This window comes from Podarcis cretensis (assembly GCF_951804945.1).
Source record: "Podarcis cretensis genome assembly, chromosome: 3".
NCBI lineage: Eukaryota > Metazoa > Chordata > Lepidosauria > Squamata > Lacertidae > Podarcis > Podarcis cretensis.
The window spans coordinates 7,375,632-7,396,319 of record NC_137172.1 but is presented as its reverse complement, the minus strand read 5'-3'; the positions used below and the strand labels follow the sequence as shown (position 1 = coordinate 7,396,319).

Sequence of the window (20,688 nt, the reverse complement as noted above, 5' to 3'; positions counted from 1 at the left end):
AGCTTGGTAACCATATACCACTGTGCCTCATATTTATTTGTCTGACAAATAAATTATTATTTTAATTTCTCTATTGCTGCGTTGAATATTTCATTCCAGCTAAGCGTTAACCACAAGCAGGGTGCTACACTCTTAAATAAAAAAAAAAAAAAACTCAGCAAAGTTTCTGACTGTCTGGCAGGAATATTCAAAATATCCCTTATGTTTTCAGAGGGAGACAAGATAGTGCTCCCATCAGTTTCTGGAATCTTGGTCATCACTCATCAGAATAAGCAAAATGTTGGTTTTGCTGAAATAGAGGTACAAACGAGTTATAAAGCGAGATGCTTAATACTGAGTTGAGCAATCGGCTCGGTGTTTTCTATTCTACACTGAAGTTACATACATACATGCCATACTTTTAAAGTACATTTTCCCATGTGTTGGTGGATTCTGGAAACTGTGGTTTACCTCTCACATAGCTGCAGTTTTCAGCATGCTTAATAAACCATAGTTCCCAGGATCCTTTGGATGGGAAAAATGTGTGGCGTTTAGTGTCTGGCAATGGCCATCCAGGTCTTGAGACAGGCATCTTTCCCAACCCTGCTTAGAGTTGTCATGATTTGAACCCATGACCTTGGATGCGCACAGTTTGTCCTGCATCACTGATCTGTGCTCCTTCTCCCGAGATGATATCATTTTACTTTCTCAGCAGTCATGCTTAAGTAACCTAGCACAGTACCTGCTCTGAGTCATTTCCTGATCAGTATCAGTTTAAATAACAACCATCAAGACCTCTTTCGAGCCATTCTTCACTGCTGAAATATAACCACCCACCATAGGGTTGGGTGGGGGCAAACCCACACACAGTATTCTTCCAATTATCCCCATTTGGAATTTGACTCCAGAGTCCAAACTTATTGGCTAATATTGTTGGGTTCTTAACGTGTATGGCTTAGATCAGGGAGCTTTTTAAAGGATTGAAATAAACTGTCTCAGGGGCCGGATTAACCAGAGTGTAAGGATTGGGTATCTCTCCCACACACAAGACGACTCCAGCAGTTAATTACCATATTTTCAGGCATATAAGACGACTGGGCATATAAGACGACCACCCAACTTTTCCAGTTAAAATATAGAGTTTGGGATATACTCGTCATAGAAAACTACCCCTCTTCCAACACACACCAAATTTAAAAAACCAGTCTCCAGTCCAGCTCAGAAATCCCAGTGGCCAGGGGCTTCTGGGGCCAATTTTCAGGCATATTTCTGCTTTATCTAGAGAGCTTGGTGTCCTCTGATTTAATTTGTTGTTGTTTTATCCTATGGTGGGGAGTTGCTGCAGGAGCTGCTGCTGTAGCTGGCATATAAGACGACCCCCGACTTTTGAGAAGATTTTCCTGGGTTAAAAGGTAGTCTTATATGCCAGAAAATACAGTAATTAAGATTTATTGGTTCAACAACAAGCTCCGGTTGGAGCTCCACTAATTTCAGTCTTCCTCTGATTCCACAGTTGCCAGGAATGAGCTCCCCCCTCTTCTCCCCCAACAGGAAAACCCACACCTCTTCTTCCTATACTTTTCATGCTTCTTGGCTAATCTTGTGACAGGGTGATTCCCCTCTCTTTATTTCTCTGTCTGTGTCACTATCTGAGCCTTTCCTTTGACTAACTGCTCCCCCCTCCTGTAGGAATCCTCCTCCTCCCTCTGTGCCTGCTCTTTTGCTGCTTGTCAGAAGGTCCAGTTGTCTGACACAGAGTTTGGGGACCCAGACAAGCAAAAACCCTCCAGGAGGGGGTGAAGCAAAACCTGGAAATAGAAGGGAAAGGAGAACCTCCACTGACAGATTCAGTGCACTGAATATGAAATGCAGGGAGTGGCATAGAGTGAAGCATAACAGATGGATCATGTCCAAATTGTGAATTTGTCCTTCCTTCAGGCCCGTTGTTTTAAACACCTGTAGCATGGTTAGCTAAAGTGTAGCCCTCTAGATTTTATCCCATCATCCCTGAGCATTGTCAATGCTAGTGTGGATGACAGGAGTCCATTAAGCTCTGCAGGGCCACATCTTGACCATCGCATTCAATACTTCATATCTAAATATTTCAAATTTGGTTATATGTCTTACTTTTCACCACTATTCAGAACAACAAACCCACGTGTTGCAAACTTAATACAACAACAAACACAAGCAACATGAAGACCAGTATTCTAGATAGCACTCCAATTCTTGTTGCATGATATACATAATTTAGTACAACAAAAAAACAAAAACAAAATGTGCGCACTTGTAAATTCTCTAATATATTTGAAATCAAATACGTCTGTCAGTCTTTGAAAGTCCGTAGAAGTATATTAAGTCTATAGTTGAAACAAAGTAGTAGATGCAATCCTGTGGGCTAAGCAGTAAAACTTTTTAGGCGTTCATGGGTGCCGAAGTAGTAAGTGAATAACAACGTAGGACAGTGATCCCGTATAATCTGACTGTTTCACTGGAATCTTCTTCAGCACAACTGCAAAAGAATTCAAATATGAAACAATGACCTGTGTACATGAAAAATATATAAACTTCACCCTTTACAACCCATATGCTACAAATACAATAAGAAGAACAAAGGTACTTCTACGGACTTTCAAAGAATGACAGATGTGAGTTCATCTAGTATACTGGTCTTTGTGTTGCTTGTGTTGTTTGTTACTTTTCACTCCTGCGGAAAGCAGGAATATCCCTGAAAGGACTACAAGCGAAAGTCAGCAAACATTGTTTGTTTTATGTTGATGATATTCTTTTCTTTTGGAAGGATGTCAAAATGTACGATAGAGCCCTAGCTCAAGTGAAAGAGCACTTTGACACGAAAGATCTTGGTGAGGTAACCAACTACCTATCTCTGGAAATAGAGAGAGACTAAGACGGTAATATTCTAGTACACCAGTCACGGAAAATTGCTGCTGTGTTAAGCAAACCAAACCTGATGGATGCTAACCCTGTAGACACACCGATGATAACAGGTTATCAGGTAGATGACACTGCAGGAGCATTTTCTGACACTACACTGTACAGAAGTGTGCTAGGCAAACTAAACTTCATTGCCAGATATTCAAGACCTGACATTGCTGTTAGCTGTAATTTGCTAAGTAGACAAGTCAACAATCCAGCGGTTAAGGATTGGAAAGCTCTGAAACACATAGCACGCTATTTGAAAGGCACTATGCATTACAGACTGAGATTTAACAATCAGAAGTCTGGTGGTCTTGAGATATTTGCAGATGCAAGTTTTGGAAGTGACACTACAGACAGGAAAGGTACGTGTGGAGTTTGCTATATGTACAATCAGGGTCTATTTGATTGGTCATGCAAGAAGCAAACAACAGTTAGCTTGAGTACTTCATAGAATCATAGAATCATAGAGTTGGAAGAGACCACAAGGGCCATCGAGTCCAACCCCCTGCCAAGCAGGAAACACCATCAGAGCACTCCTGACATATGGCTGTCAAGCCTCTGCTTAAAGACCTCCAAAGAAGGAGACACCACCACACTCCTTGGCAGCAAATTCCACTGTCGAACAGCTCTTACTGTCAGGAAGTTCTTCCTAGTGTTTAGGTGGAATCTTCTTTCTTGTACTTTGGAACCATTGCTCCGTGTCTGCTTCTCTGGAGCAGCAGAAAACAACCTTTCTCCCTTCTCTATGTGACATCCTTTTATATATTTGAACATGGCTATCATATCACCCCTTAACCTCCTCTTCTCCAGGCTAAACATGCCCAGCTCCCTTAGCCGTTCTTCATAAGGCATCGTTTCCAGGCCTTTGACCATTTTGGTTGCCCTCCTCTGGACATGTTCCAGTTTGTCAGTGTCCTTCTTGAACTGTGGTGCCCAGAACTGGACACAGTACTCCAGGTGAGGTCTGACCAGAGCAGAATACAGTGGCACTATTACTTCCCTTGATCTAGATGCAATACTCCTATTGATGCAGCCCAGAATTGCATTGGCTTTTTTAGCTGCCGCGTCACACTGTTGGCTCATGTCAAGTTTGTGGTCAACCAAGACTCCTAGATCCTTTTCACATGTACTGCTCTCAAGCCAGGTGTCACCCATCTTGTATTTGTGCCTCTCATTTTTTTTGCCCAAGTGCAATACTTTACATTTCTCCCTATTAAAATTCATCTTGTTTGTTTTGGCCCAGCTCTCTAATCTGTCAAGGTCGTTTTGAAGTGTGATCCTGTCCTCTGGGGTGTTAGCCACCCCTCCCAGTTTGGTGTCATCTGCAAATTTGATCAGGATGCCCTTGAGTCCATCATCCAAGTCGTTGATAAAGATGTTGAATAAGACCGGGCCCAAGACAGAACCCTGTGGCACCCCACTATTCACTCTTCTCCAGGATGAAGAGGAACCATTGATGAGCACCCTTTGGGTTCGGTCAGTCAGCCAGTTACAAATCCACTGAGTGGTAGCATAGTCAAGTCCACATTTTACCAGCTTCTTACCAGGTTAGTCTGACATGACTTATTTTTCAGAAATCCATGCTGACTATTGGTGATCACAGTATTCCTTTCTAGGTGCTCACAAACTGTTTGCTTAATGATCTGCTCCAGAATCTTCCCTGGTATTGATGTCAGACTGACTGGGCTGAACTGAATGCACTGTCTTATTCACTTGTGGACTGTGAATGGTTGTTACAGTTGTGCAAAGACATGAGAATTCCTCTCAAATGTCCAATCCAGGTTTATCCGGACAACAAAGCATGTTTGGCTTTGCTGAATTCTGAAGGTTGTAAGCAAAGAACAAAGCACTTGCACATGAAGCTGCAACATGCTAGAGAATGTGCTCAGAAAGGACTTGTAACGGTGTCCTATATGCCAGGTAATGAAATTCCTGCTGATGTATTGTCCAAGGTTCTTCCAAGGGATCAACACTGTACCTATGTACAGAAGTTGGGTTTGTACTGATATTGTACGAGCACACTGCCCAGTGATGTACACAGAAAGGGGGAGGATGTTAGTTTCTGTTTCCCTCACTGAGCAGCTGCTGCGAGTCACAGGACTATGTTTACATTCCATACTGTTGGATTCCCACGGGAAAGGGAGACAGGATGTGACGTTTACTGGTTTCCTGTTTCCTTTATACTGTCGTTTCTTTGTTGGAGTTGCTCTCTGCTTCTCACAGAGGCAAGATGTATATTTGTATGCTCTCTGCATAGCTTAGTAATAAAGCTTAGCAATGTAGCCATACCTGCCTCATCCTTTCGTCGCAGACTCTGGGTGTTTTATACTCTGCTGGGCTCAATCCAAGATGAGCTGTATCAGCTCGGAGGACCGGAGCTGAATTTATCTAACACAAACATCCTCTCATTTATTCAACTCTCTTATAAACAGATGCATAAACACTGTTTATTAATGATCTGGTTGTGATGCCTGTGGTGAAAGAAACTCCTACTGCCACCCCTCAAGAGGCCATGGTACGCAACTGAGAGGAAACTGTGGCAGAGTACATTAATCTGGCAATGAATTCGCTATTCACCCGGTTGGAAAAATGGTTTCAATGTGGCTCAGATGTTACGGATAACTGAGGTCCCTATCAAGCAGCACCAGTTTGCATGTTCTTCCTTGCTGTTCAAGAAGTTCTGTACAGTACATTAACCTGACGATGCAGTCAAGATTCACTGGATTGGAAATATGGTTTCATACCCCCAGAAGCACCTATAGATCCACTCAACCATCATAGCCACTGATCAAAGTCTCTTCCATCTCCTTTTAAAAATAATTTAAGCCATCAACCATCTCTGTTTTCCTGTTAGTCCTCTTTCTTCCACCCACCTTTCCCGTATATTAAAAAGTACCAGTTACAACCAGAACCATGAATAAGCATGGAGACACAACTCAGTGGACTGAACCAGGGCCACATTTCACATACAAGTTTTCCACAATATTACAGCCACTTTCTACGGAGAGAAAATTGTAACCTCAAAGGTAGAGGCATGGGTGTCCACAGAAATTCTTACAGAGAGAGAGAAAGTAAAATGTTGAAGGGGACAGGCTTGTTTCTCTCACACAGAGAAATGAGGAAGATAGAGACCAAAAGACCTACATTGGCCAGCAGTACGTTTCCAAGCACGATCAAAGTGTTGGTGCTGACCTTTAAAACCCTAACGGCCTTGGCCCAGTATCCCTGAAGGAGCGTCTCCACCTCCATCATTCAGCCTGGACACTGAGGTCCAGCTTCGAGGCCCTTCTGGCAGTTCCCTCACTGCAAGAAGTGAGGTTACAGGGAACCAGGCAGAGAGCATTCTTGGTAGTGGTGCCTGCCCTGTGGAACGCCCTCCCATCAGATGTCAAGGAAATACTACCTGATTTTTAGAAGATATCAAAAGGCAGCGCTGTTTAGATAAGTTTTTAATGTCTGGTGTTTTATCGCCTCCCCCTCCATGTTTTCAATTATCATTAGAGTGGTACCTCGGGTTACATACACTTCAGGTTACATAAGCTTCAGGTTACAGACTCCGCTAACCCAGAAACATTACCTCGGGTTAAGAACTTTGCTTAAGGATGACAACAGAAATCGTGCTCAGGCGGCGCAGCGGCAGCAGGAGGCCCCATTAACTAAAGTGGAGCTTCAGGTTAAGAACAGTTTCAGGTTAAGAACAGACCACCGGAACGAATTAAGTACTTAACCTGAGGTACCACTGTAATTCTTTTGGGAGCCACCCAGAGTGGTTGGCGAAACCCAGCCACATAGGTGGGGTATAAATAAATAAATTAACATTATTATCATCATCATTATGTTGTCATCATTATGTTGCTGAAGCTCATGTCCTGATCTTGGACTCTTGGACTTTGACTCTTGGGTGGTCCCACCATCCTTTCACCAGTGATAACTTTTTTTGGGGGGTGGAGGGGAATAACTCTCTTGTTCAGGAAAGATTTGCTCCTTACTTCCAAGATAGAGTCTCTGTCGTCATGTTCTGTTTGCAAGCATTGCATATATTTTGATTGTGTATGGAGTGAGTGGATGCAGCTGATATGCTTCACAGCATCATTAAAGTAGCAGGAGAGTCCTCCCTCCATCCAATCTTTTCTTATACCTCTTTGATCTCAATGCAATAAAAAAAGAATGTTCCTCATAGAGTTAGTTAGTTGCCCAGGCAAGAGCATGATGTGACCCATGAGAGCAGCCAAATCACCAGACTGTTCAACTGTGATGGGATTAAAATCAGGCCAAATATTTCTTGACAGTAACAGGCAGTGCAAGGGTTGGTATGGCATTGGGTCAAAGGATCAGTACATCATCTCACAAGCTTCATGTTGGTGGAATGGTTCTGCTGGGTTTGAACCCCTCCAAACCAGAACAATGGGAGTCAGCCAGTCTTGAGGTTTGCTGTGGTGCAAGCCAGGCAAGCGAGGTCTCACTGGGAGACCAGGGTGCAGACTCCAACCAAGCAGATACCGAACCAACGCTTGGGTTTGCTGTGGTCAATCCACCCCTGAGACCCCCTATAGGTTCTTCCCTATACTATGTTGATCGTACACAAGGTCATTTCCGCCCTCATACAAACAATGTTCTTCTGCCTAACAAAGGAAAGCCATAATTTCACTGAGGGAAAGGCAAAACAACAACAACAACCAAGTGTCTCAGTTTTAGAGAGAGAAAATCACTTCTGGCCCCGTCAACGATCATCCCAAAATTGCTCTGTAAAAGCTCTAATTTGAGGGTGGTTGAGAGGGAAGTTCTCAAAGCAAAATGGCTGTGAGCTCCAGGGGAAGCAGTCCTACATAGGATTTCCCTTCCCCTCCACAGCAAAGGCTCATGCACAGGGCTGAATTTAGATTTCATGAGGCCCTAAGCTACTGAAGGTCATGGGGCCCTTTATATGTCCAGCTTTCCTTTGTCAACAACAAATTGTTGCTGTTTTTTGTGTTGAATATATGCTATATGGCAATTTATTTACCTAATATGGAGCCTACCCAACACTGTTGCTGCATGTAGGTTTTATTTTATTTATTTTTTATCTTATACACAGTGGTACCTCGGGTTACATACACTTCAGGTTACATAAGCTTCAGGTTACGGAATCCGCTAACACAGAAATAGTACCTCGGGTTAAGAACTTTGCTTCAGGATGACAACAGAAATCGTGCTCTGCTGGCACAGCAGCAGCCGGAGGACCCATTAGCTAAAGTGGACAGACCCCCCAGAACGAATTCAGTTCTTAACCCGAGGTACCACTGTATTGGAAATGTACATCCAGTTTTTTACCCTTTAATTTTTGGGGGGCCCCCAAGAAAGTGGGGCCCTAAGCTATGGCTTGTTTAGCTTATATGTAAATCTGGCATTGCTCATGGGACAGCTTTTTCCCATAAGCCCAGTAACAAAGGAGATTTTGCTGCAATTTATGGGCCACAGTGCCGCCAGGCAAAGGCGCCCCATGCTTATTGGGCAGGGAACGGGGCTTTTAAGAGAAATAAGTAAAATGAGCAGAAAGGGAAGAAGCACACACAGATACTTTCGCTGCAGACAGGTACAATTTTATTCTGCATTCCAATGAGCAGGAGTGTAAGAGCAAATGTAGGTACCTCCATCAGCCAAATCCTCTGTGAGAGAAAAGGAATAAAAAGAAAAAAAATAAGACAAAGTCAAATTTGACCTAGAGCCCTTGAACAAGCGCACTACTCCATCTGTTGCTGATTTGTGGTGTTCTATTTTAAAATAAAGTATTCTTTATTCTTCACAGAATCATAGAATCGTAGAGCTGGAAGGGACCCCAAGTGTCATCAGGCCCAACCCACCACAATATCTGGGAGCTTCATACTTACATAGGTCTGCAGCATGCAATATTCTCTGCACATTTTCCTTTAGTAGAATATCCCATTATGCAGTAGGGTTTGATACAAATCGCATGGATCTCCTTACATTGCCTTCTGTTTCTTACAGGATCTTTATCTGCATGTACACACAGAGAGAAAGCAAGTGAAATGCCATCTAAATATAATACCCTAAACCAATATTTCTAATTCTACATTAATTTAGCAAAGGTTATCTGGCAGAAGAGTATTTGTAGTTTTCAGAGGTCAATCCACTTCACTTAAACCTCCAGGTGGAAAGTCTTCTCTTGATGAAGGGGCAGAGAGTGTGGTCTTCAAAGACTTCCAGGGTATCAGTAGAGGTCCAGCAGGCACTAATGTCGGCAACCTCAGCTATGAGCAAAGATTTTCGGTTCTATCCGTTTCGCTTTCTTTCATGTTCTGCATTTTCCATTCTTAATCTTTTCAAATGACACTATGCACAGATAAATATTTGACTGACCTTTGTGAAAACTTAGAGCTGGACAGAAGTGGTATCTTACTCAGAGGCAAATGCGTACTATACAAGGGAGGAGCGGGTTTTATTTCTTGCTGTTAGTATGAAACTCTGCTTAGGTTTGAATAGCCAATTAAATTAAATTGAAGCCATTGTGGGTTAAAGCCTCAGCGCCTAGGGCTTGCCGATCGAAAGGTCGGCGGTTCGAATCCCTGCGGCGGGGTGCGCTCCCGCTGCTCGGTCCCAGCGCCTGCCAACCTAGCAGTTCGAAAGCACCTCCGGGTGCAAGTAGATAAATAGGGACCGCTTACCAGCGGGAAGGTAAACGGCGTTTCCGTGTGCGGCTCTGGCTCGCCATAGCAGCGATGTCACGCTGGTCACGTGACCCGGAAGTGTCTCCGGACAGCGCTGGCCCCTGGCCTCTTAAGTGAGATGGGCGCACAATCCCAGAGTCTGTCAAGACTGGCCCGTACGGGCAGGGGTACCTTTACTGACAGAGAGGCAGTATTTGAGGTATTGCAGTCCTGAGTCATTTAAAGGCATTTAAGGCGATATAGGTCAGCCTTTTCTCTTTTCTCTTTTGGTCTACTGTGGGCACCAACTGCCACCTCTCTTGGTCTTCCGCCCACCACAAAGAGGACAAGAAAGGCCAGCGTGGCAACTGCCTGTCTGCCCAGCCTCCCACGTCTGCCCTTTCCCAACACCAAGGGCTGGCAAACTGGCTGGCTGGCTGGGCTCCCTCACCCACTTGTGTACTCTGAGGCCACCTCAGCTCTTGACACCCTGCACCCCTGGCCAATACTCCCCAAGTATCACCCTTTGGAAACATCCATCCAAGTTGGGAGGCAATATCCCCTCTCTAGAATAGGCATTAATCAGCTCCCTGGTTTCCCAATATAAGTCAATAAGATTGTCAAAGTTTTTAATTTCATGGATACAGGATGGGCTGGGTTGGTCCAGAATCAGGCACAATCTAAATTGCAAACTGGGACAGAAATCAGATCCGGTTATAGGGTCTTTATTCTTACGGTAAAAACAGCAGCGAAGCTTTTCTCCACAACTTCCAATGTCTTCATAGCCACGGATGCATTCCTTCAACACACAGTACCCTGGCCGATCGCCATACATGCAAGATTCTTCATCTGAAACACCAGTGAATCCTGTAGTAACAGAGCAGCAAATGATCTTTAGCTACCTATCCACTTACAAGAGAATTCAAGTAAAATGGTGGGTATGATAAAATCTAATAAATAACAATATCAGCAAAAAATAGTTCAGAGAATGCAGAGAAACTCGGGTGGATGTTTTTTTAAAAAACAAGCAAGCAGGCAGGCAAACACCTATTCTAACAAGAAGAAATAGCAGAGATGGGTGCAACACAGAAGAACACATCAAAAAAGGAATATGGCAGACTCCTTCCACCTCACTTCTTGCTGTACGTATACCCAACTTTAAGCTTTAACCCAACTTTAAACTTTAACCCACAATCCCCACACAAACCTGCCACTGATACCCAGTGAACTAAGGCCTCTGCCATGGTTCAAAATTGCACGCCATGTGCATTTAACCTGTGTGATTTCCATTGTATGGGACAAGGTGAGGATGCTGTTGTGAGATGTCACAGGAAGTCAGTTTATACAGTGACACCATGTAAGAGCATCCCTGCCAGTCCCTGACCTGCATGATGATTGGCCTTTGCCCAAGAAGAAAGATTGAGAGTTTAAAGCTTTTTACGCACCAAGTAAGCATTTAGCCGTTCACCTTTCTTCCATGGCAACGCCTTTTCAGTGTGCCTGGTGTTTAGTTGAAAAAGATGTGGGTGGTGCTGTGGTTTAAACCACTGAGCCTCTAGGACTTGCTGACTGTAAGGTCAGCAGTTCAAATCCCCGTAGTGGGGTGAGTTCCCGCTGTCAACCCACCAGTTCACAAGAGCACAAGTGCAAGTAGATACTGTATATGGGAATTGGAAATGTAGAACGGGGAAACGGGGGGGGGGGGAGAGGAATAGGGTAAGCATTGGCCCCACACAGTGGTATTACTCATTCCATTCCCATTTAGTACTCATATAATTGCTTACCTGGATTGGGAATGAGTAGCAGAGCACACACAATATAGAAAAAGTATATGGTCTTCATAGCTCCCATAAGGTCAAGGTGGATGCTCCTTGTATCCCAACCTGAAAGGAAATGAAGAGGCAATGTGTTTGGTGTGTGTTATACTCCTCTGGGTATTAAAAAAAATCTCCCTAGGCATTATACATTTAATTATAAATTGCTTTTAAGTATCACTGCACAAGAGTACATTAATCTGGCAATGCCTTCGTGGTTCACCCGGTTGGAAAAATGGTTTCAATGTGGCTCAGATGTTACGGATAACTGAGGTCCCTATCAAGCAGCACCTGTTCGCCCTTGCTGTTCTGTACAGTACATTAACCTGACGATGCAGTCAAGATTCACTGGATTGGAAATATGGTTTCATACCCCCAGAAGCACCTATAGATCCACTCAACCATCATAGCCACTGAGCAAAGTCTCTTCCATCTCCTTTTAAAAATAATTTAAGCCATCAACCGTCTCTGTTTTTCTGTTAGTCCTCTTTCTTCCACCCACCTTTCCCATGTATTAAAAAGTACCAGTTGCAACCAGAACCAGGAATAAGCATGGAGACACAACTCAGTGGACTGAACCAGGGCCACATTTCACATGCATGTTTTCCACAATATTACAGCCACTTTCTATGGAGAGAAAATTGTAACCTCAAAGGTAGAAGCATGGGTGTCCACAGAAATTTGTAGAGAGAGAGAGAAAGTAAAACGTTGAAGAGGACAGGCTTGTTTCTCTCACACAGAGAAATGAGGAAGATGGAGAATGTACATTTAGCCTTATATCTCAAGTTCTCCTGACCTATGTATGGGGCGTTAGGGGAGGGGTAGTACCTCTGGCAGGGGGAGATATTGTTCTCCCTCTGTAGTAGCTCTTCAACATTTGATCCCCTACCTGCACTCAACTCTACCTGTGGTTCCTAAAAGCTGTCTAATGGCTGGCTAAACCAGGTGAGGGTAGCTGATGGGTGTCAAATCCAGAGTAAATTAGGGACTTGTCTGTCCCCTGCAAATGTAGGCAAGCTTCAAAGAATTGAGCGGACAAGACTAATACTGGGCCCAATAGTCAAGAAGGCAGTTTCTGCACATGCAGCAGTTAGACTGGTGACTGGGAGTGGTCGCCAAAACCATATAACACCAATACTAAAAGACCTACATTGGCCCACAGTATGTTTCCAAGCACGATTCAAAGTGTTGGTGCTGACCTTTATAGCCCTAACGGCCTTGGCTCAGTATACCTGAAGGAGCATCTCCACCCCATTGTTCAGACTGGACACTGAGGTCCAGCTCCAAGGGCCTTCTGGCGGTTCTCTCACTGCAAGAAGTGAGGTTACAGGGAACCAGGCAGAGAGTCTTCTTGGTAGTGGTGCCTGCCCTGTGGAATGCCCTACCATTAGATGTCAAGGAAATATACAACTATCTGGCTTTTAGAAGACATCTAACAGCAGCCCTGTTTAGGGATGTTATAAATTATTATTATTATTATTATTATTATTATTATTATTATTATTATTCTATGGAGGAAATGTGAGGCAGGTGGGGCTCATTAACCAGGGATGGGAGCCCATCTAGGAGAAGAAAATCTTTGATCCTCTACCTTCACTGCTTTGTGATCCCCAAGGAATAATCCATATCTTCTGTCTTGCAAAACGTCTACACAAATCCAGAGTGGAGTCCCAAAGCAGTCAAACGGTGCTTTATAAACCTCTTTCTGGCACCCCATGTGGCCCAGCTGCTCTCAAATGGACAGCATCAGCGATAACGCATAGTACAAAATATACAGTGCACTCCCTCTCTCTCCCCTCCTTTCTGCGGTTATTTATTTTATATTTTATATCTTTTCATTACTGCATAACCAATTTAAATCTATTTACTAATTTGCCTTCATCTTTCCCCTTAATTATCATTTACTGCACATGTTTATATCAAGCCTGCTAATGTTGTGCTTTGTTTATAGTGCATCTTCAAATAATCAATCATTTCCCCCCATTCTATTTTTAAAAATCTCTCCTTTCGATTTCATATTCTTCAACATAAAGTGCTGTCTCAAATCAGCATTGCCAGAACTCTGGGAACGTTTCTCTAATTCTGCCCCAGAGATAACATAGAAACCATCTCCTTCTGATTCATGTAGGTAGAAATGAAGACTGCCAGACACAGTGTGTAACATATAGGAAGGGCCTATGAGACTATGGGTAGGAATCGGAAGGGCCTTGGGGCACAGGTGGTTTTATCATCAACCATTTGTGTTGAAGGTCAAGGTCAATTAATTTCATTAGTCAATTTACCTTGTCTAAAGTAACCCAATGAACTTCCGGAGGCAGCGCCATCGGCAATGGCGGATTCCCCTCTTGCTTAGAGGGAGAAAGCTCTGCAGAAATCGGGTCCTCCGATACAGCGAAGCGGGGACCCTTTCGAAAACCGAAGGCGGGTGAAGCCTGCGACCGTGGGACTCGGTGGGCACCTTTTGTGCCCCCCCCCCGATTTGCAAAGGAACCCTGCAAAGGGCTCCAGAGCGGGACGGGGAGTTTGGCGCGGTGCTGAGAGTCAATCGCTACTTCTGCGGAGCGAAGCTGCACAGCTGCTGTCGGAGAGCGCAGTCCTCTTTCCTGTGACAATTCGACTTTTAAACAACAACCCGTGAGTAGGTCAAGCGAAAGATGGGGAGATCAAAGGAATTGCTCCTTTGATCAAAGGAACAAACTTGAAATTGGCACTGAAGCGGGAAGGTGTAAACAGGAAGTCCGCCTTCCGCTTTTTGTAAATAGACTAAAGCAAAGACTTTTTAAGCTAAGAACTGGAAAATCGTGCTAAAGGGATCTAATTCCTAACGTCAAAATAAAAGGACTCCCTCCCTGAGCTGCAGGAGAGGGGAGGGAGGGGAAGAAAGAAACTTCTTTTCGCCTGCAAAAAAGGAAAAGGAAAGGAAAGGGAACAAAGACCACCACTTATTCCTTGGTATCGGACTGCTAAGGAATTATAAACTGCCGTGTTGAGAGTCGCACTACTTATGGACAATGTAACTTTGTGATAGATACTCTGCAAATATTTTGAAGGTTTTGAAGGTTTCCCTTAAACTTGAAACTGTTGCCTATTATTGAAAGGGGACTTGAAAGTTGGGAAAGATACTCCATTGAAATAAATACTGTTGCCATTGTGTCCCCCTAGAGGAACTCAGAAACTGTTACAACTGGGAATTTTCCATTCCAGCTGGCTAGGGAAATTTCCATTAGAAAAACAAGTCTGGGCTGTGGGAGTGACCTTGATCTTCAGACACAAGGCGATGGCAAATCTGCCTCAGGAAAAAAATGACAAGATTGGCTAAAACTAGGCTGCAGCAACGTAGACAATCAGCATCTGGTCCTTCTGTCCCAGAAGGGGAAGAGTCTGTGTAGGTTGGGCCAAAAGTAATGGCATCTGAAGAGGGACTATCTTCATCATTAAACAGAATATTTGAATCCTTGGAAAAATTATCAACTAAAATTGACCAAAATACCACAAGTATCAACAACCTGGGGCAGAAGGTGAATTCTAATACAGAGGCTATTGACAGGTTGCTGCAGGAATCTACATCAAATAGAAAAATAGCAGAAGAAGCGAAAGAGAAAGCATTGGCCGTAGAGGAAAAGATACCGCCGATAAATAAACAATTAGAGGATCATAGGTCACTACTGTCTATGATTGAACTGAAGGAAAAACAGACTAATCTGAGGATCAGGGCTGTACCAGAACTTGAGAAAGATAACCTAAGTGGTTATCTTACACAGAAATTTGAAGAATTTTGGAACCTTGACCCAGATAAACAAGAGTTCAAGATAGTGAGCGCCTTCAGACTTGGAAAAGGGGGGAGAAAGAACAGGGTGAGAGACTGTTTGATAACTTTTCGAACAAAAGAAGAGAGAGATAAAATACTGAGTCTCCACTACCAGGAATCTTTGGAAATAGAAGACTCAAGAATAGAAATTTTTAAGGACATTCCAAAACATCTACTGTATCTTAGGGTCAACTATGGAGACTTAGTGGCCCTGTTAAGAAGCAAAAGAATTGTATTCAGGTGGGAGTTTCCCCAAGGTCTTTCTTTTACCTACAAAGGGAAAAAAGTAAAAATAAGAGCTAAACTGATAGTCAATAACGTGGTGACAGAAGAATTTAAGATGGAGAAAGGGACATGACAAGGCTGCCCAATTTCCCCATTGCTTTTTATTTCGGTCCTGGAGGTCCTGTTAAACATGATTAGAAGGGACCATCTTATTAAAGGTATTCAGGTCGGAGCTAAACAATATAAACTTAAAGCTTTTGCAGATGACTTAGTATTGACATTACAGGAGCCAGAACCTAGTACTAAAAGGGTTTTGGAATTAATCCAGGAATTTGGTCAGGTGGCAGGTTTTAAATTGAATAAGTTAAAAACTAAGGTTTTGGAGAAAAATTTAACACCAATTGAGAAAGAGAGGTATCAGAAGGAGACAGGTTTAACATTGGTAAAAAAAGTAAAATACCTGGGGGTGAACATGACTGCTAAGAATGTGAATTTATTTAAAGATAATTATGAGAAATGTTGGTCAGAAGTGAAAAAAGATCTTGAAATATGGTCAAACCTGAAGCTTTCCTTGTTAGGCCGAATTGCTGTTATCAAAATGAATGTATTGCCAAGAATGCTGTTTTTGTTTCAATCATTGCAAATTATAGACAAGATGGACTGTTTCAAGAAGTGGCAGAGAGATATCTCTAGATTCGTCTGGCAGGGCAAGAAGCCCAGAATAAAATTTAAAATACTTACTGATGCAAAGGACAGAGGTGGATTTGCCCTGCCGGACCTTAAACTGTATTATGAATCAGCAGCTTTTTGCTGGCTGAAAGAATGGCTACTTTTTGAGAACACAGACTTAGAGGTTTTGATAATGTTTTTGGGTGGCATGCATATCTGTGGTATGACAAAGTTAAAGCACATAAGGCATTTAAAAATCATATTGCCAGAAGAGCATTGTTTAATGTTTGACAAGATATAAAGACTTACTTGAAAATAAAACCCCAAGGTGGCTATCACCTATGGAAGCGAAGGCTCTGAAAAAACTCAATATGGAGGCCAACTGGCCAAAATATTGGGAGATTTTGGAACAGGAGGGTGACAAATTAAAACTGCAGAGTTTCGAGAAATTAAAGGATAAAGTGCGAGATTGGCTTCATTATTTTCAAATAAGGGAGGCCTATAATTTAGATTAAAAAATTGGCTTCCAGGTGGAAAAATCAAAATTAGAAACAGAACTGTTAGAACCCAAAGCTAAGATACTATCAAGAATGTATAACTTGCTGTTGAAATGGAACACTGAGGATGAAACGGTAAAATCTGCTATGATAAAATGGGCACAAGATATCGGACATGACATTATGTTTGCTGACTGGGAACAGTTGTGGACCACTGGTATGAAATTTACGGCATGTAATGCCTTAAGAGAGAATATTATGAAAATGATATACAGGTGGTACATGACTCCAGTCAAGCTTGCTAAAATCTATCATTTGCCCGATAACAAATGTTGGAAATGTAAAGAGACTGAAGGTACATTCTTTCACCTTTGGTGGACGTGCCCAAGGATTAAGGCTTTCTGGGAGATGATCTATAATGAAATGAAAAAGGTATTTAAATATACTTTCCTGAAGAAACCAGAGGCCTTTCTCCTGGGCATGGTCGGCCAATTGGTGCCAAAGAAGGATAGAACTTTCTTTATGTACGCTACAGCAGCAGCAAGGATACTCATTGCAAAGCATTGGAAGACACAAGACCTACCCACCTTGGAAGAATGGCAGATGCAAGTAATGGACTATATGGAATTGGTGGAAATGACTGGCAGAATCCGAGACCAGGGAGAAGAGTTGGTGGAAGAAGATTGGAAGAAGTTTAAAATCTATCTACAGAAACACTGTAAAATTATTGAATGACGCAGGTGGCGCTGTGGGTTAAAGCCTCAGCGCCTAGGGTTTGCCGATCGAAAGGTCGGCGGTTCGAATCCCTGCGGCGGGGTGCGCTCCCGCTGCTCGGTCCCAGCGCCTGCCAACCTAGCAGTTCGAAAGCACCTCCGGGTGCAAGTAGATAAATAGGGACCGCTTACCAGCGGGAAGGTAAACGGCGTTTCCGTGTGCGGCTCTGGCTCGCCAGAGCAGCGATGTCACGCTGGCCACGTGACCCGGAAGTGTCTCCGGACAGCGCTGGCCCCTGGCCTCTTAAGTGAGATGGGCGCACAACCCCAGAGTCTGTCAAGACTGGCCCGTACGGGCAGGGGTACCTTTACCTTTTAATGACGTTGGAATGAAACGAAGTGGTTCTAGCAATAAGGCAAAATAAGAATATGCAAGAATGGATTGATATCAGATGAAAATGTGAAGTTAAAATATGTGAGGATAAACAATTAAGGGTAAATTAAGAAAAGATAAAGAATAAATCAAAACAGGAATTTGTTTCTAAATGGGAGGTTTTCAAAGAATATCTGAAAAATAAATATAGTAGTTTAAATTCTGTTGCAGCATTCGAGGAACTTCAGTAATAGCTGCTAGGTAGATAGAAGAAATCAGATTTATTGAGAATAAGTTTAATTATGAAAAAAAATGTGTATTGGCAGTAAGTAACATGAATTTGAAATATGGAATAGACGGGAAGTTGGGTCTTTAGTGTTAAGACCAATAGATGTTTTATTGTTTGCCAAGAAAATTATGTGGCTATGGTTATTTTTGTAATTTGTGTGTAATTTGGTATTTGTGTGTTTTTGTGTGTGTTTTTTTTCTTGTTGTATAAATAAATAAGTAAATTTTTAAAAAAGAGGGTATGAATTTGCTGAACAAATTTTTAAATGGAATACAAAAAAGGGAGGTGTGAGGAAGTCATGAAAATAAGTAAATGAGTGATAAGATATTAGAAAGAGGGATTTTTATTTTTTATTTTATGTTAAATTCTGTTTTTTTGTATTTTCTTTGTGTGTTCTTTGTTTACTGTTTACTGTTTTGTAATTCTTTTTTTGGTAAAAACTTAATAAATATTTTTTTTAAAAAAAATAAAGTAACCCAATGAAGCTTCCAACATCCATAGAAAGGAACAGATCCTACCATGCAAAGGGAGCATGTGCTGGCGAGGCCAACATTCCTGCAAGGCACAGGCATCCCATGAGTGAGGAGACCATATCTTGAGCTTACTATTTTGGGGAGGGGGCATGGGCATTACTTGGGTCAATGTCGTAGCTGCCATGCAGTGCTGAAGCTCATGTCCTGATCTTCGAATCTTGGGCTTTGTCTCCTGGGTGGTCCCACATTCCTTTCACCAGTGACCTTTTTTGGGGGGTCGAGGGGAATAACTCTCTTGTTCAGGAAAGACTTGCCCCTTACTTCCAAGATAGAGTCTCTGTCGTCATGTTCTGTTTGCAAGCATTGCATATATTTTGATTGTGTATGGAGTGAGTGGATGCAGCTGATATGCTTCACAGCATCATTTAAGTAGCAAGAGAGCCCCTCCCTCCATCCAATCTTTTCTTATACCTCTTTGATCTCAGTGCAATAAAAAAAAAAAAGAATGTTCCTCATAGAGGTAGTTAGTTGCCCAGGCAAGAGCATGCTAGATCACCAGACAGCTCAATGGTGATTGGATTAAAGTCAGGCTAAATATTTCTGGATGGCAGCAGGCAGGGCAATGGTTGGCATGGCATTGGGTCAAAGGATCAGTACATCATCTCACAAGCTCCATGTTGGTGGAGTGGTTCTGCTGGGTTTGAACCCCTCCAAACCAGAACAATGGGAATCGGTCGGTATTGAAGTTTGCTGTGGTGCAAGCCAGGCAAGCGAGGTCTCACTGGGAGACCAGGGTGCAGACTCCAAGCAAGCAGATACCGAACCAACGCTTGGATTTGCTGTGGTCAATCCACCCCTGAGACCCCCTATAGGTTCTTCCCTATACTATGTTGATCGTACACAAGGTCATTTCCGCCCTCATACAAACAATGTTCTTCTGCCTAACAAAGGAAAGCCATAATTTCACTGAGGGAAAGGCAAAACAACAACAACAACCAAGTGTCTCAGTTTTAGAGAGAGAAAATCACTTCTGGCCCCGTCAACGATCATCCCAAAATTGCTCTGTAAAAGCTCTAATTTGAGGGTGGTTGAGAGGGAAGTTCTCAAAGCAAAATGGCTGTGAGCTCCAGGGAAAGCAGTCCTACATAGGATTTCCCTTCCCCTCCACAGCAAAGGCTCATGCACAGGGCTGAATTTAGATTTCATGAGGCCCTAAGCTAATGAAGGTAATGGGGCCCTTTATATGTCCAGCTTTCCTTTGTCAACAACAAATTGTTGCTGTTTTTTGTGTTCAATATATGCTATATGGTAATTTATGGACATAATATGGAGCCTACACAACACAAAACACTGTTGCTGCATGTAGGTTTTATTTTATTTATTTTTTATCTTATATACAGCGGTATCTTGGGTTAAATATGCTTCAGGTTACATATGCTTCAGGTTACAGACTCCGCTAACCCAGAAATATTACCTCAGGTTAAGAACTTTGTTTCAGGAAGACAACAGAAATTGTGCTCTGGTGGCACAGCAACAGCAGGAGGCCCCATTAGCTAATGTGGTCTTCAGGTTAAGAACAGTTTCAGGTTAAGAACGGACTTCCGGAACGAATTAAGTACTAAACCAGAGGTACCACTGGCAGCTCGGTGTTTACATCACATGATGTGTCTGGCTGTGGGAAAGAATGTTCCCGGAAGTTCCCGGGATTCACAGGGCTTTGTTCTGTGTGTAATATGAGACCTTCCTGTTGCGTATGTGAAGGAAGTCTGTGTCACTTGCTCAGAGGAGACTGAACTGATTGGACATGTTTTTTGTAGAGTTGAACAGTCAGAAATAAACAAGATGTAAAAGACTTTCTGACTATCTTCTTTCCCCTGCTGGTATGCAAGGAAGAAGGGGGTGTGCATCTTCCACACAGGGAGATGTCGCCTATCAAGATCTTCCTGGACTGCCGGGGCATCGACAGCCAGAGTAGATCACCGGTAAACAAACCCCCGGGAGCCTGGGAGAGGGGCCAGCCTCTCCCAAGGGGGCAAATTTTCCAACACTGTATACTATTCATTGTATTGAAACAATATGAACACTGTGGTTGGAAATAACAGACCCTCCAAGTGTCCCTATTTTCCAGGGACATCCCAGATTCACAGAAGCAACCCCAGTTTCTGATTTGATACCAGAATGCCCCACTTCTCCTTAGGACATCCCGATTTTCCTTGGAGAAATGTTAGAGGGTAGGGAGTAATGAGGACCCTAAGCCAAGGAGA

At 42.9% G+C, this 20,688-nt stretch overlaps 1 long non-coding RNA gene across 1 annotated transcript; it reads right to left on the bottom strand.

Moving 5' to 3' along the window:
• Window positions 1-8,853: 8,853 nt before the first annotated feature.
• Window positions 8,854-11,799, bottom strand: LOC307213113. The gene is made up of 4 exons (XR_013837396.1): window positions 11,704-11,799; window positions 11,348-11,446; window positions 10,299-10,430; window positions 8,854-8,913 (listed from the first exon to the last, which is right to left on the bottom strand). It is a non-coding gene; the product is annotated as an uncharacterized lncRNA (long non-coding RNA).
• Window positions 11,800-20,688: the final 8,889 nt, after the last annotated feature.